The 15,114-nt window shown below is 40.0% G+C and overlaps 1 protein-coding gene across 1 annotated transcript in view; it reads left to right on the forward strand.

Moving 5' to 3' along the window:
* LOC144468501 (uncharacterized) overlaps positions 1-15,114 on the forward strand; it is a 108,258-nt gene that overhangs the window by 43,352 nt on the left and 49,792 nt on the right. The gene's annotated exons all lie outside the window — the stretch shown is intronic.

The following is a 15,114-nucleotide window of genomic DNA, read 5'->3' on the forward strand; positions in this document are numbered from 1 at the left end:
GTTTCGAGTGCAAACGGTGAAAAGTTCATTGTTAACAAAGCAGTGAGGAACAGAAGTGCAAGATGGAACACGAGACGTGTATTAAGATTCAATACGATGGAAGAAAAAAACAAAGACCGAGAAGTTGCATGATCCCCGGCGTGTTTTTCTTGGAGGTTGTACAATACGTTCTCTGTATCGAGCGAGGGAGGTCAGGGCGTGATTCTTTCGCCGATCATTTTCCTTCGTCCGGGCTCACGTTCCGTCGGCCCGTGAATTGTGTGAAGGGAACACGACGAACTTTAACGTGAGAATCTTGGAAACTCTAGACATTCCGATTTGAATTCGAGACCCGCGTGCTACCGCCGTGTCTTGCGACTTTTTCGAAACACCGGATAACGATGCAACAACGAAAATGGAAGGAACTTTGTAAGAAGATTTCTCGATAGAAATAGAATTATATCTCAATTTAAATTTATATACAATTAACAAGCTAAGAAGCTTTGCAATACTTTTAATTGTAAAAGCTTTTATATTTTAAATTCTGAAGTAATTTTATTTTAAATTGAGATGTCTTTTCATATAAATTTAAATTCTAATATAACTTCATATAAATTATAATTACAATTGAATTTAAATGGGGTTGAAATTTAATTATAATAAATATACTTTTACTATGAATTTAACTTACATTATTCTTTGATAAAAATTCAGATTCTAATCGCAGAAAAATTATTATCTTAAATATCGTCTATTTAGTAAAAAAAACCACGTACCAACTATCCCATAAAACAGTAGAATATATTTTTATTCTTCTCACTTATCGACGCTCTTATCACTGATAAAACTCACCCTAAAACAAGAACCAAATTTACACACAAAATCCGCGGATTTCCGATCTCAGAATTTCCGCGACAGCGAGGCCTTGATATTCCCTCAGGCCGAGGACACACTTTCTGCGTTTCTGACGGTCACTCTGATTAACGGAGTCCTCCGTCACAGTGTCTCATCCTCGCGGAACCCCTTCGCCCGCGGCTGCTTTCACGGGACGCTTTCTCGCGGATCGATGCTGGCGATCGTCCCTTCTCCAGGAAACGGCCGCCGCCGCGAATTCACGCGGGAAGAAGAGAATCGGCGCGCAACGGAGCGGGTTACCCGATGCGACGCGGCGAGGTACGCGCGAGTGTAGTTGCGCAAGAGGATATCGGTTTCACCGACGCCGCGAGATATCGAGGCACGCGAGCGCGCGATAATTGTTCGGAGGCCGTGATCGGGGCAATGTCTCCTCGGGATAGGAAGATCGAGGACGGCAGAAGCTAGCGACGATGTAGAAGGTTGATGGCAGAGATGGCCTTTGTTGTAATTGCTTTGTAATTTTTGGAGAAATTAGCAAGTTAATTAATTAGACGAAAGAATTCTTTTTGGTGGGGCATTTTATTCGAAAGAATAATTTTTGGGTCGAATATTTTATATCGATGAGTTCTTTTTGGTCGAATATTTTATTTAAATAAATTCTTCTTGGTTTAATATTTTAGTCGAAAGAATAATTTTTGCTGGAATATTTTATTCGAAAGAATTCCTTTCGGATTAATATCTTATTTGAAAGAATTCTTTTTCCTGGAATATTTTATTCGAATAAAGTCTTTTCGGTTTAATATTTTATTCGAAATATTTAATATATTAAAAATTTAATAGATTATTCAATTGTTCAATAAATTACTAAAATACGCAAGCCATCCACAGCTTTATTGTCATCCCGTTAAGCTCCTCCCCCAAACAACTTCCCCACATAAAACTCGACTTTCTACGGTCCCTCTGTATTTGGTCCCGGCGATAGATCTTCGTTCAGGATGACGGCGATTTTCTATCCGTGCTTGTCCACTGTACATTTGAGGAAGTTTAGGTCACCCACGAGATTCTGTGCCGCCGGAACGAGGTCTGATCGGTTTATGCGATCTCGAACAGGCCCCATCCGTTTGCCCATTTCCAGGCCTTATCTCGCCAGCGAGCGAGCTAGCGAGCTTGTGCACGCTAGATTACGTGTGCGCCACGCGGAGGATTAAATTCAACCGATGAGAAAGTATCGCCGACGACCTTTGCCATGTTTTATGGATGGAGAAACTACCGCCGTGCATCCGTTCCTCTCTGTTTTATTTCGCGGCGACGCTCCGCGCTCGGATTCCCCTGTAAATCTTTGCCCGCCGGTGCGGCGACGCGACGGGAACCGGGGAATCGATACCTCCCGGGAAAGTGGAACGATATTTAGTTGTTTATTCGTTTATGGGGACTCTGTGGATAGCGGGGACTAGCTTGGACCCCGTGAATATTGAGAATTAACGGGGACCCCATGGATATTGTGGACTAAGGTGGATTCCAAGAATATTGGGGACTAAGGTGGACCCCATGGATATTGAGAATTAACGGGGACACCGTGGATATTGAGAATTAACGGGGACCACATGGATATCGGAGACTAAGGTGGATCCCATGGATATTGGGAACTAAGGTGGACCCCATGGATATTGAGAATTAACGGGGACCCCATGGATAACGGGGACTAAGGTGGATCCCATGGATATTGGGAACTAAGGTGGACCCCATGGATATTGAGAATTAACGTGGACCCCATGAATATCGGGGACTAACGTGGACCCCATGGATATTGAGAATTAACGAGGATCCCATCGATATCGAGAATAACGTGGACCCCATGAATATCGGGGACTATGATGGACCCCCATGGATATCGAGAATTAACGTGTTCCCCCATGGATATCGAGACAGAAAGAGGAAAAGGCCCAGAAAAGAGCACGTGCTCGCTAGGCCCAGGTCCGTAATCCGCACGACTAGCTTGAAGACGAATTAATAGCCGTACACATCTCCGCGTGTTCGATGGTACACAGAGCCAGATCGTAGAAAGGCACGGTATTTGTGCTAGTAGGTCGTCCGTGGACCAAGCCCATAGAAGTTCCTCAAGCATCTAGGCAGCGGGATCTCGCAATGACGCATGGTCACGTTGCCGCGGCAGAGGGAACCCGGAGAGCATTCGATTTCCGTGCGGATCGAGACTTACTTTTCTTTGATTAGCACGCTCGCTGTCCCACTATCCCTCTCCCTCCCCCTCCCCCCGCCTCGTGGAATTTTAATCGCTAACGTTAGACCGACGGCCCACTTTGTCCGCGGCGATTGGTTTTAGTAATTTTTAGGCGCGTTTTTACGACGATCCCACAGGCTGGGAAACCTAATCTGGATTCCGGCGAGCACCTAACTGTTGTTCAAACACGATCCAGTTTCTTAGAGGTATCGGGGTCTTCATTAGAATCGTTGCTACATTGTAGCATCCTTTGTTGCTTTGGTATTTGAAGGATAATTAGTAGAAAAGTTTAAAAAATTTGAAGAACTTTATTTTTTGTTTTTGGACTCGGAAATTAATTTTTGGTGAGATTTTAATTGAGTATTAGATAAAGTATTAGGAAATTGTACGAAATAAGGGTACCTGGCTTCATTGTTGATATTTTTATTTTATTTAGACTAAATGATGCTGAAAAGATACTAGTCAGTATTATAAATTTATTATAAATATATTATGTTATGAAAATAGTCAATTACAAAGTAGTAAGTCACTACTTTGAAAGTATGATTTCGGTAACCCGGAAAAAGCACTCAGTCAATAAATAAAAATATAAAAAATCGCCAAAATGAAAAATCTCACAAAACCAACTATTTTCATATACATCTAACAATACTCTAAACAAATGCATCCATGCCCCATACGAAGCAATAAAACTCCATTTACAAAAATCTATCGAAACACAGACTATATTTCAAAGGACAAAATAACTTGTCAGATTAAATAATAAATATATTACAATTCGAAATGTTTGTCATATAATTCGCATAATTTATCATATAATTCACTGTTTATCCGAACGATGATCGTCAGTCTCCGCAGGAAATGGCGGCGTGACGTGAACACCGTGGCACGCCACGGTTAGGCGAACCAACACAGTTCGTCGGATTCGCGTAACGTCCGATTAAATTCATCGCGTCGGACGCCATAATTAGAAACTGCCGCGGTTGCTGGCCTCGCGCGGTGGGCAGCGCGCTCGTTTTCATTATCATAAACATCCCGCGCGGTCGTTCATATTTAATCGAGCGCCGGCGGATCGCGAACGGCGCGCACGTGTACGTCCATGCGCGCGCGCGCATAGACGCGCCTCTCGGCGTCCCACTCGAAGTGAAAACGCTTTCTATCGGGGAAATGATTCGGATTCCGGGAGATACGTATACACACACACGAGAATGGAGTCTTGTCGATTTTTCTTGGCCCCCTTTGATCATTTTTCTTTATAAGAATAATGAATAATTCATTGCATTTTATGGAGTAGATGGATGACGAAAGATCAAGTTGGCATTTTGAGTTTTATTGCTGTTTTATTAAGAAATATTTTATTTGGGTAATGTGTAGATTAATGTTAAATAGCAAGACGAATTTTTTTATGGTTACTGTATAAAAAAATTAAAAATGGGGGTTAAAATATGTCTATTTAAATTCAAGGTATTTCTTTCTTCTGGTTTTCTTTATTATTATTAAGAATTATAGCTATAAAAAGTTAATGGAAAAATAAGTCCCTATTTTTAGAATATATAATATATAAATATAAAAATATATATATATATATATAAATTGCAATATATAATTTCCAAAATATAAATAAATTATAAATGTTCAAAGAATCACTCGCACTCAAATAACCTCAAAAATTTCTCTTACCCCTAATTGCAAGTAACTTTTGCAACACGCTGTATTCATCTACATTTATTTAACTCCTAAAAATTAATCTATTCTCACGCAACGATTGAACGATATACTAAAATCTCCGCGAAACCCTGCACCCTCAATTACTATAAAAATATTAAGCTAATCGTGCGCCGCGTCGCTAAGGTATTCGCGGAATCGCGTTGCACCATAAAGCGTTCAGCTTGCACATGCCCCGGACGAATTCTTTCGGCGGGTAGAAGCGATCGCGCGATACACGCCCAGTTGCCATAATTAAACGCGCGCCGTTTACGCGATCGAATGGTATCTGGTCGGAGCACGGCGATTTCCATCTATCGTTCGCGTGGAAAACGCGTCCCTGATTCCCTCTCCCTCTCCCCCTCGCGTAGACATCGGAGTCGCTCGGGAAAGAGAAGGCAAGAGTTTCTTCTTGGGAATGAAAGTCGTGTGGACGCCCATTCCTTTCCCATAGCTGAGATCGTGGAAAAGTCCGGTGAGACACCGGGGGAGGGGGAGCACGTGTGTGGAAAAGGGTGTATCCGTGACCATTCGCGGCTGTTTCCCTCGGTAACATCGGTCCGCGAACGCAATCACGACGATGATGACTTGAAATACGTACGAAAGGTGCCGGCACAATGAAACAACAATATCTGAGAAGGAATATACATGTACCATGTGATTGGTGTAACAATAAGAGTCGAGTACCTATTATGGAACGCTTTTCACGGGGTACGAAATTATTATTAATTTTGTTATACCTAAAAAGTGTCAGTATTAAATATTTATACTACTATTCGATAGATCGATGTCTCTAGATGATATAGAGAATTTTTAAATATTTATTTAACTTGAATAAAAATATAATACGAATAAGCTAGTAAAAGTACGCGCGCGTACCTAATACGGAACATCGGTTTTCGTCCTGTTCCATAAACGGTACAATGAAAGAATTAAAGCACCCAACAGGAAACATCCGTATTCGAATGAACAATTTTTTTTTTGCAGCCGATCCTTGCATAACAATGATTGCTCGAGTGAATTTACAAAGAACAATGTTGAGAGATATCTATAAAATTTTTACATCCGTACACCGTATTTACTTTGTTTATCGCATTGTTTCTGCTACCGTTTCAAGTTGGGGCCACAATCGAGCACCGTTCCACAATAGGTACTTTTATCTTCCATTTGTTTCCAATGCGTGATTTATGCTGTTTTTCCTGCGTCGAACCATTATTGCCGGATAATATCGGGTGTCATGATTATTCGCCGGAGTCTAGACAGTATGAATATTTAATTAATCACCGTTCAAATGGAATGTAATATCTGTTATCAACGCTCGACCTTCGAAGTCGAAGTGGAAGTTACAACGAGCCTGGAATTCCCCCTTTCTTCTCGTAAATTATCGCGCGGAAAGCGCACGGTGCCCGAGACATGTAATTATTGTAAACTGCGCTGGATTAGAGGAACATTGTTGATTTATCGGCTCCTGTAACTTTCGTCGCGAAAATGTTAAAACAATTCCGTGCCCAGGGCGCGAAAACGGAGATAGTAATAAATATTATCTCGATTTATTTTCAAATACCTATATTATACAGAACTATAGCTAAACCACAGATTTTATATATTTAATACAAGAATTCCTCACTAAAAAAAAATTGTTAAGAGAGAAAATAAATTTTTACATAACTGTGTAACCACGGTCTGGAAATAACTTTCTCATTATCGCAATGACGTAAGGAATACTTTCATCGAATCACATACATACACACACAACTTAAACATCAATCGACGTTCAGCTCCTTACGTTTAATTATATCACAGTCCTCGCGTTTAATTATATCACAGTCCTCGCGTTTAATTATATCATGGTCCTTGCGGTTCAATTACATCACGGTCCTCGCGTTAGTATATCGTGGACCGGTCAAGCGCCATTCTTTCTCCACTAGAGCGCTATTAGTCCGATTGAAAAATGACTCGGTCAAAGGCTTAATTTCGTCGCTATGGCGCCGCGTTTGTTGCTTGATAAATAGAATACTGTCACCGTGGACAGTTTCTATTTGCTCCTCGGTAGCCGTGAATGTCACCGTGATCAATGCTCCTCGAGAGGCGTACCGAACCACTCTTGGCCGTTCCTTTTTGCTACACATCGAAATACCATACCGCATTCCGCCACTGTTCACCGTGTCTATGGCCGTTTCCTCCTACGGCTTCCTTCGTCCATGCATCTCTGATACACCATGGGGCCGCGTTTCAGGCTACACGGACGGACGCATAATTTCTCATGATTCTGGCATTTTACGATCCACGGCATCGTCGACCATTTATTCTCTTGTCTTCGATACGGTTAATTTTCCGCGCGTTCCGATGAATTGTGCACAGTATCTTGCGATGACGTAAGCTTGCGTGGACTATATATGGGGTGTCTTAAAAGACAGTTGCAAGTGGGAAGTTTAGGGTTCTTTGGGCGAACTGAGGGATTCCTTGGGTGATTTGAAGCAACTTTGTCCTTTGCAACAATTTTCTCCGAAGTATTGTTAACGAGTTATTAAGGAAAGATATGGACCAATGAGAAGCGAGGATGGCTGACGCGTGGCGGCCGAGTCAGTGACCCGGCGACGCCCAGTTTCGCTCATTGGCTCGGTAACTTGGTACAGGAGAGCTCGCTTTTTATTGGCCATTACTTTTTGTTAATAATTTTGTTAATATTTATGTCATTGTTTAATCTCTAATATTTCAAGATATTGGTAATTGTTTTTTGTTAATAATTTTGTTAATATCTCAGGAATATCCTGTGTTAGAAACCAAGACGATTCTTAGACGTTTTTAAATTATTTTTCAGTCATCCAAAAGACGTCCTATAAACGTCCTATGAACGTCCTATAAACGTCCTATGAACGTCCTATGAACGTCTGGTGGACGCCTGATCGCGGCGCGTACGAAAGTAAGTCTGAAATCGAACACGCGAAGAGACACAATATAAATCCGATGCAAATTGCACTGTGTCGGCACAAAAGGAGCCCGATTAGCATGCGAGCGGGCAGCCCGTATTTGCATCCGGGCAATTACCGGAGGGAAGCGTGTGCGGCCCGTGGTCCGGAGTCAGTGTGCCGATCCGTTATGGGCCCCGGGCGGTCGAGTTTTCGGTGGGACACGCGGCCCACATCGGGGGACCCATGGGAGACCACGTGGCGGCGTTCGCAGGGCCGTACTGTGAGAACGCACGCTTCCCGTGGAATCCTCCGGTATCTGTCATCTGCCGTTCAACGTCGCTTAGAAATTTCCGTAAATCAAACAGAACCGTAAATTTCATTGATGTAACAACCTGCGGTGAAAGTCGCCGTCTAATAGAAATGATAGAAATTGCTGTTTGGATACGTGTTAGTATCGTTCGACCTTTAAAAAAACTTTCCTCGCGTTATGTTGAAATTGGACAATTTTGAGAGAAATAATATAAATCAATAACTCTTTTATATTAACGTTAAAATATTTCTTAATAAATAAAAAGAGACAGAGTGTAGTATAAACACGTTTATAACCTCTAAAATTTATGTCAAGCTTTAAATATTCCAACAAAATTATAAACTATACAATTCCAAGCTTAATTGTATGACGTTTCTTTTTGCAAAAAAATCTCGCCGCAAAATTTATTTGCCATTTCAAAGCTATAAAAAATTATTGAATAAAAATTACAATATTTTTAACAAAACCTGATTTCTTCTTTTTTTTAAATTCTGAAGTGGTAAATCGCTAACAGAAACGCTGTTAGAATTTGCGTCGCGTTGCGGCGGAAGTCTTGTTAAAAAAGCATCGGTAAAAACATTATTTATTGGCGCGGCGATTGTGTCACGCGAGATGGAGTATGGCGTGTGCGCCAATAGCACGTTCCATGCTCGGCGTTTCCGTTCTCCATTCGATTTGCTCGTTCTTTGGGCTCGGCCGGTCTCTCGGCGGCATCCGTTCGTACGATCGAGAGCAGGTGATCGATGCTGTTGGACCACCCCTATCCCTCGTTTAACGGAAATGTTAATAAGCCGAGCAGAAATTATTGAAACATGTGCCTTGGGTTATTACGCCATTATTAATATTACGTGCCGTGGAACGTTAGTTTTCGTCGAACTGGATGTTACATCACCGTCTTCTATCACGGAACATAGATGCGTTTATATTGTTAATTAATATTATATTATATTGTTATAAGTTTTATTTAATAGAGTATTATATTGTTATATTGATAATTAATATAATATTATATTGATAATTAATAATGGAATATATCGAGATGAATATAAAAATATAGCAGCATTTTCATTGTACAAACCGCGAGCCTAATTTTCAACAGCCCATGGGACAATCCATGGGACAATCCATGGGGTAATAACTAAAACAATAGAGAAATTAAAGGAACCCATTATTATTAATTTATTCAAAGTTCTCCTTAAATACACAAACAAATTATTATTCACAAAGTTCTTGCAACGCGAACGCAGACGATGAATCATTTCAAATCAATAATTTATCGATCTACATAATCTATTTCGCTTCGCAAAAGCGTCCAATTATAATCGGTAAAAACTGCGGCGGATGTTATCTGCATTTAATACCTGGAAATTCTCATCGCGCCGGTTATGTGTGCCCGACACGACTGCAACCAATTACCGTTTCCTCAAATTACAGCAACAGAAACTGGCAGACATACATAGAGGTGCACGGTTTTGAAACAGCCGAGGATGTCGGAAACGTTTCGACAGATTATTAATTCAGTGTCGTCGATTTTTCGTCGCCGGTTGCACGCGAAGCGATCTCGAAGCAGCCGCGTTATATAATTTACTGTTTAATTGTTTATTTTATTATTTACCCGATTAAACGCTGGCAATTTCTGTTAATCGTTCATTTATAAAGCTTGTAAAGACGTCGTGATGTTTATCGGTCGCATTAACTATTAATAAATAGATTAAGAAGTGAAAACATTTACACAGTATCTTTAACACGTTCAGTGCCGACTTTAATTAATTAAATAAAAATGATACTATTACAGGAAATATTAAGAATAGATAAGGGCTGATCGATGCAACTTAAAGGGAGTCGTAGTGCAAGGGGGTTAAATATATACACCATAAATCTATTAAAAGTCGGAGAAGTAACATAATAAGAATTACTATAATAATAACCTTAACATAAATAAATAAGAAATAAAATTATAATAATATCCTTAACATAAATAAATAAGAAATAAAATTATAATAATATCCTTAACATAAATAAATAAGAAATAAAATTATAATAAAAACCTTAACATAAATAAATAAGAAATAAAATAATAATAGCCTCAACACAAATGAATAAGAAATAAAATAATATAGCAATATACACTCTCTGATTTCGATTAGAAATGAAAGGGTTAGACACAATTCGCTCTTGCAACGATCCAAGCTAAACATCTCCCTAAAACGACGCGAACAATGCGAAGCTCAACCGCGCTACAGTAATTACGTCACTAGGAATAGCGTCGAGCCGCGACGGGCGCGTCACTTTCTTCCGCTTCCAGCGGAAGAAGAATCAGATGTGGAAGGAAGAACGCGCTGTCACTTCCTTAGAGCAGAGCTCGGTTCGCACGCGGCTCGGCACGCGGATCGACGACGACGACGACGGAGACGACGCTTCCAGGAACAACGTCCTCTCCGCTCGCGCGTAAATTCGTCGCCTAATTGGCTCGTTAACGAAGGCGTCGCGCGTCGCCGCTCGCGATCCGCGGCGGTACGACGAACAACGCTTGAGAATCGTGTCGATTGTTTGTTGTTCGACGAGCGGGGGGGGGGGGGGGGGGCCCGTTCGCGCGAGCGGAGAGCGCGCGATTCGCTGACCCAATTCGCAGGCCCATCGGCCATGCCGGCGATCCACCTGCGCCGCCAGGATCGGGGATCGGAGAGGATACGACGCAGCACACCTTCCTTTCGTGTAGCCGAGCGGCGAAAGGCGGCTTCTCTTGGCCTTGACTGACTCGCGGGGTGAAGGAAGGTGGGAGGGGGAGGGGGAGGGAACTCGAAACGAACGGCGAGCGGAGTCGCCGATCCGGCGAGCCGTTTTGATCGACTGAACATCGCGCGATTCTTTCGTCGACGCCGCGAGTCGATGAAAAAACCCGCCGACCGAGGGGAGGAGATCGTTCCGGAAGAGCGATCAACGCGGAACGTTCGGCGTGGAAATCCGCGTTTCGCTGGGCCGCGCTCGGCGGTCGATGATTCCGAACCGGGGCAATCGTTTGTTTTCTGTGGGAGCGGCGTTTCAACCCTTTGCTGTCGAGCGCCGAGAATGACGCAACGGCGCGAAAGCTGTTTGAATGTTATCGGTAATTGCTTTGATTGCTGCGGCGTTTATGAGTAGATAATAGATTAGTAGTCTTTGAGACGTCTTGAATGTCCTGCGAACGTCGTAGGAACGTCCTGTGGTAGAAATGGAAACGTCTTTAAGAAAGCCTTTGCATGACTTCAAGATGTACTTTAGTGGTTTGAAAGATTCTTATGGATGCTTTTAAGGCGATTTTTAACGTCTGAAGGAGACGTCTTAAAAACGTCCATTCTAGGACGTAAGACTTTCAGTCCTAAAATGGACGTAAAATGAACGTCTTTGGGACAGTCTTTAGGTGTTTTTAAGACGTTCTTTTGATGTCTGAAAGATGTCTCATAGACCTTCTAAAGACGTCATATGGGTGACTTATGGACGTCTTAACATCTCTAATAAAATGTCTTAAAGACGTCCATCTTACGGCGTGAAATTATCGGTCCTAAAATGAACCTAAAATGGCATCATTTTTAAGACGACTTACCGCCAATTGTGCATTTAATTTTATTTATTAAATTTTATCGATATACATGAATCATAAGGGTGGTAAAAAAATAATTCTTGAATTTTATAAAATTTTTTTGGTTGCTGACATAGTAGTCAAAGCATTAGATCGCTATTTAATAAAGAATAATACAATGATAAATGTCTAATTATTTTATGATACGGTAATTACTCTTTCTTAAGTTAGAATTAATTTGCTCGAAGTATAGTAAACGATCCCGTGTTTCGTGTTACAACTTTAGGGACGATTTTCTCGGGAGAGAAGAGAGGTTGACATGATTAAAAAGAAAGTGCTGCGCCAATCATCGTGGAATTTTAACTGTACCTTAAGGAAGAGTCCTATTAGCGTGTGACCCACAATCAAAACGATAAGTCGCGCTGATGTCGCTTCGGTGTTAATCGCGCGGACAATGTACCTAGTCAAATCGAGCATTTCTATTCAAATGGTTGCCATTTCACGGAAAATAATTTCCTCCTGGTGATTGCACGCGAGAGTATGAAGAGTACTATAATGAAGTACCATAGCCTTTACGGGAATATTTTGTCAAGGACAAATAAAAAAATTGCGAGAAGCGTGAAAATATAGTTAATAAAGTGCAAAAAAGATTTATTTATAGGAATAGTAGTAAATTATTTTAATTTTAATTTTATACATATATACACATATATTACAATATGTAATATACAATAGTAATGTATAGTACAGTATTGCAATATATAGAAATATACAGTATGCTATTATAATACATAGCAGCATACAGCACAGTATTATAATATACATATAACAGCATACAATATAGTATCACAACATACACAAAATCAATTTAATCCAACCACAATCTTTAACTAAAACCTAAAATCGTTGCTAAACAAATAAAATTTTCCTTTAACATTCAGTTTCCAATTCCACCATCGCCATAACGAATAAACCTAAATTTCCCCATGGACGATAATCCGACTCATATAAAAGAGAGGATCGCGTCGCTCTCCTTTCGCTCCAGTCCCATCAAATTGCACCGATCTCCTCGACTGCATCGTCGACCGCGTCCCCGAAATTAGTTAGATCGCCTAGCAGGATGGCGTCGCGATTGGAAAAGCAGCTCTTGTTATCGATGCCCCTGAGATAGGATGCACGGAGTTAATGAAATGTATCGGGGACAAATTCCGCGATCTGCGTACGGTGGAACCAGTTTATCTCGAAAGTTTCATGTATCGGGATCAGCCGGCTCAGCTCGATCTATGCCGGACCCACGGGTTTTCGCTACCAATTATTCCGATGAGCGCACGCGGCGTAATTGGCCGGCATCTTGACGATGATCATCGGGCATCGGTCGTTGTGCGCGCGCTGGACGCTTCGCTGGATCGCAATTAGGATCGTGGAAGCCCTAAATAGGAAGTCCCGTGAACCGTACGAATGATGTTCGAAGAATGTCTACGATTAATCAGGCTTGATCACTTTTAAATTACCAAATTAATCGCTCTTTGGATAAAACGTTGATAATTAAACGAGGATGAAATGGATGATCGTGAAATCTTGTTGGAAGGTTTCCGGTTTGATGCGAGATGGGGTATGATTTGAATCGTAAGGTGATTGTAGTTAGGCGATGATTTATGTTGAATGATTATAGAGAGGGGGGGAAACTGATACAATGCATGGATTTTATTTTATTTTCTGGGTTGACGTGGAATTAATATTTTTCGTCAACGTAAGTTATTAATTATATTAATATTATTGTTTGATTATATATAATTATTTTTTGATTAAATATTATTGCTGGTATTTGATTAATTATAATTATTACAATTTAATTAAAAATAATGACTATTATTCGATTAAACAGAATTATTATTAGTCGATAAAACATAATAATTATTATTCTACTAAACACAATTATAATTACTCAATTAAATACAATAACAACTATTTATTAAAATCATCACTTGACCTTCATAAAAGCGTCTTCATTCCAAATATGCTAAAGAAATCGCCAAATCAAACATTCGCGCATTCCATCGGAGATGTTTGATCAGCTGTTGACATTAATTCTCTCTCGAGAAGAAAGTTCTTGAAACGTTCGCAAACAGACAGTCGAAATCGATGGGAAATATCGAAAATGCCACGAATAAGTTAGCTCAGCAATGCCAGGATACAACTTAACCTAGGAATGCCACGAATAAGTTAGCTCAGCAAATAACAGCAGAATCGTGAATCGTTTGAATACATTAGAACGATGATTCACTCGTCGAGACATTTTAAATTGCAAACAGTCTTTTTATTTGAATATTCGTCAACGCTTATGTCAGTCGTCATAATCGCCGACGTAGTTTTCTGACCTACTGCGATGAGTTGCCACATTCGATTGTATGCATTTGTAACGGAAATGAATAGGTGGAAATCGAAATTCGTGTTTCGGTATCGTTTTATATTCAAATCTGAAAATTTCGAAGAAAAATAAAAATTAAGATCGACGTCGATTAATTTTAGCTAAAATCGAGGTAATTTTAATAATCGAGCTCTCCAATTATTAAAAACCACCCTGAGTATCTATAAGTAATAGAACTATTTTCAAAATATATATTAAATATATATTAAACTGTTATTCTAATATACATTAAAATAATACTATTATTCTAACGCTATTATTATATATTAGAAAAATACTATTATTCTAATATATATTAAACTATTTTCAAAATATATATTAAAAACTATAGATACCCGAGAAAATCATGCTCGTTGAGTAATGAAAACTTTTACAAAGTGTAAACAATTTATCACATCATTTATTACCATTTCACGCTCGATGAAGTTGCGAATGTAAATTATTCTAAATAGCGACAACCTAATTGAATTTAAAGAAGTAATGCATGCATAATAAAACATCTGTACGCTTTCTACCTGAATGAAATGACAAACCATAGAAAACGAGTATGGTATCCGTAGCCATGGAACAGAACGAGTCTATAATTTTATCGTATCATCCTCCGAGCGTCGACAGGCCGCGTATAAACCAAACAGACCGTGGAATTTATCGCGAGCACCCGGATGAAGAGAGAGAGAGAGAGAGAGAGAGAGAGAGAGAGAGAGAGATACGTTCAATATCGATCATAAAACTCGTCTTCACGTGTCATTAGCAACGACTGCGATGCGGGCTCGTTGCAGAATAGTTCCGCCGGGTGTACGGATAAATTACGAGAACAACGGGTCGTTAACAAACAGAACCGCGGAATGGGAGCTGGAAATTGTTCGATTCCGGAACGTATGAATCCAGTAACGATATTAAAATAGCAATGCATGGATCTATCGAACAATATTTCTCGAAGCCTGGTTTGAGATTAAAACCATTTCTTATAATTATTCAGATTAAATATTATAATTTTTGATATTGTAGAAGCAAGGGTTGTTAATTAGTAAGATTATTTAATATGGAGTATAGGAAGCTTCTTTTTAAAATAAGGAAGAAGTTATTTTGTATTTTATTGGCTTTTATATTTTATTACCAAGAAATTAT

Source organism: Augochlora pura, chromosome 1 (assembly GCF_028453695.1).
Source record: "Augochlora pura isolate Apur16 chromosome 1, APUR_v2.2.1, whole genome shotgun sequence".
Classification (NCBI taxonomy): domain Eukaryota; kingdom Metazoa; phylum Arthropoda; class Insecta; order Hymenoptera; family Halictidae; genus Augochlora; species Augochlora pura.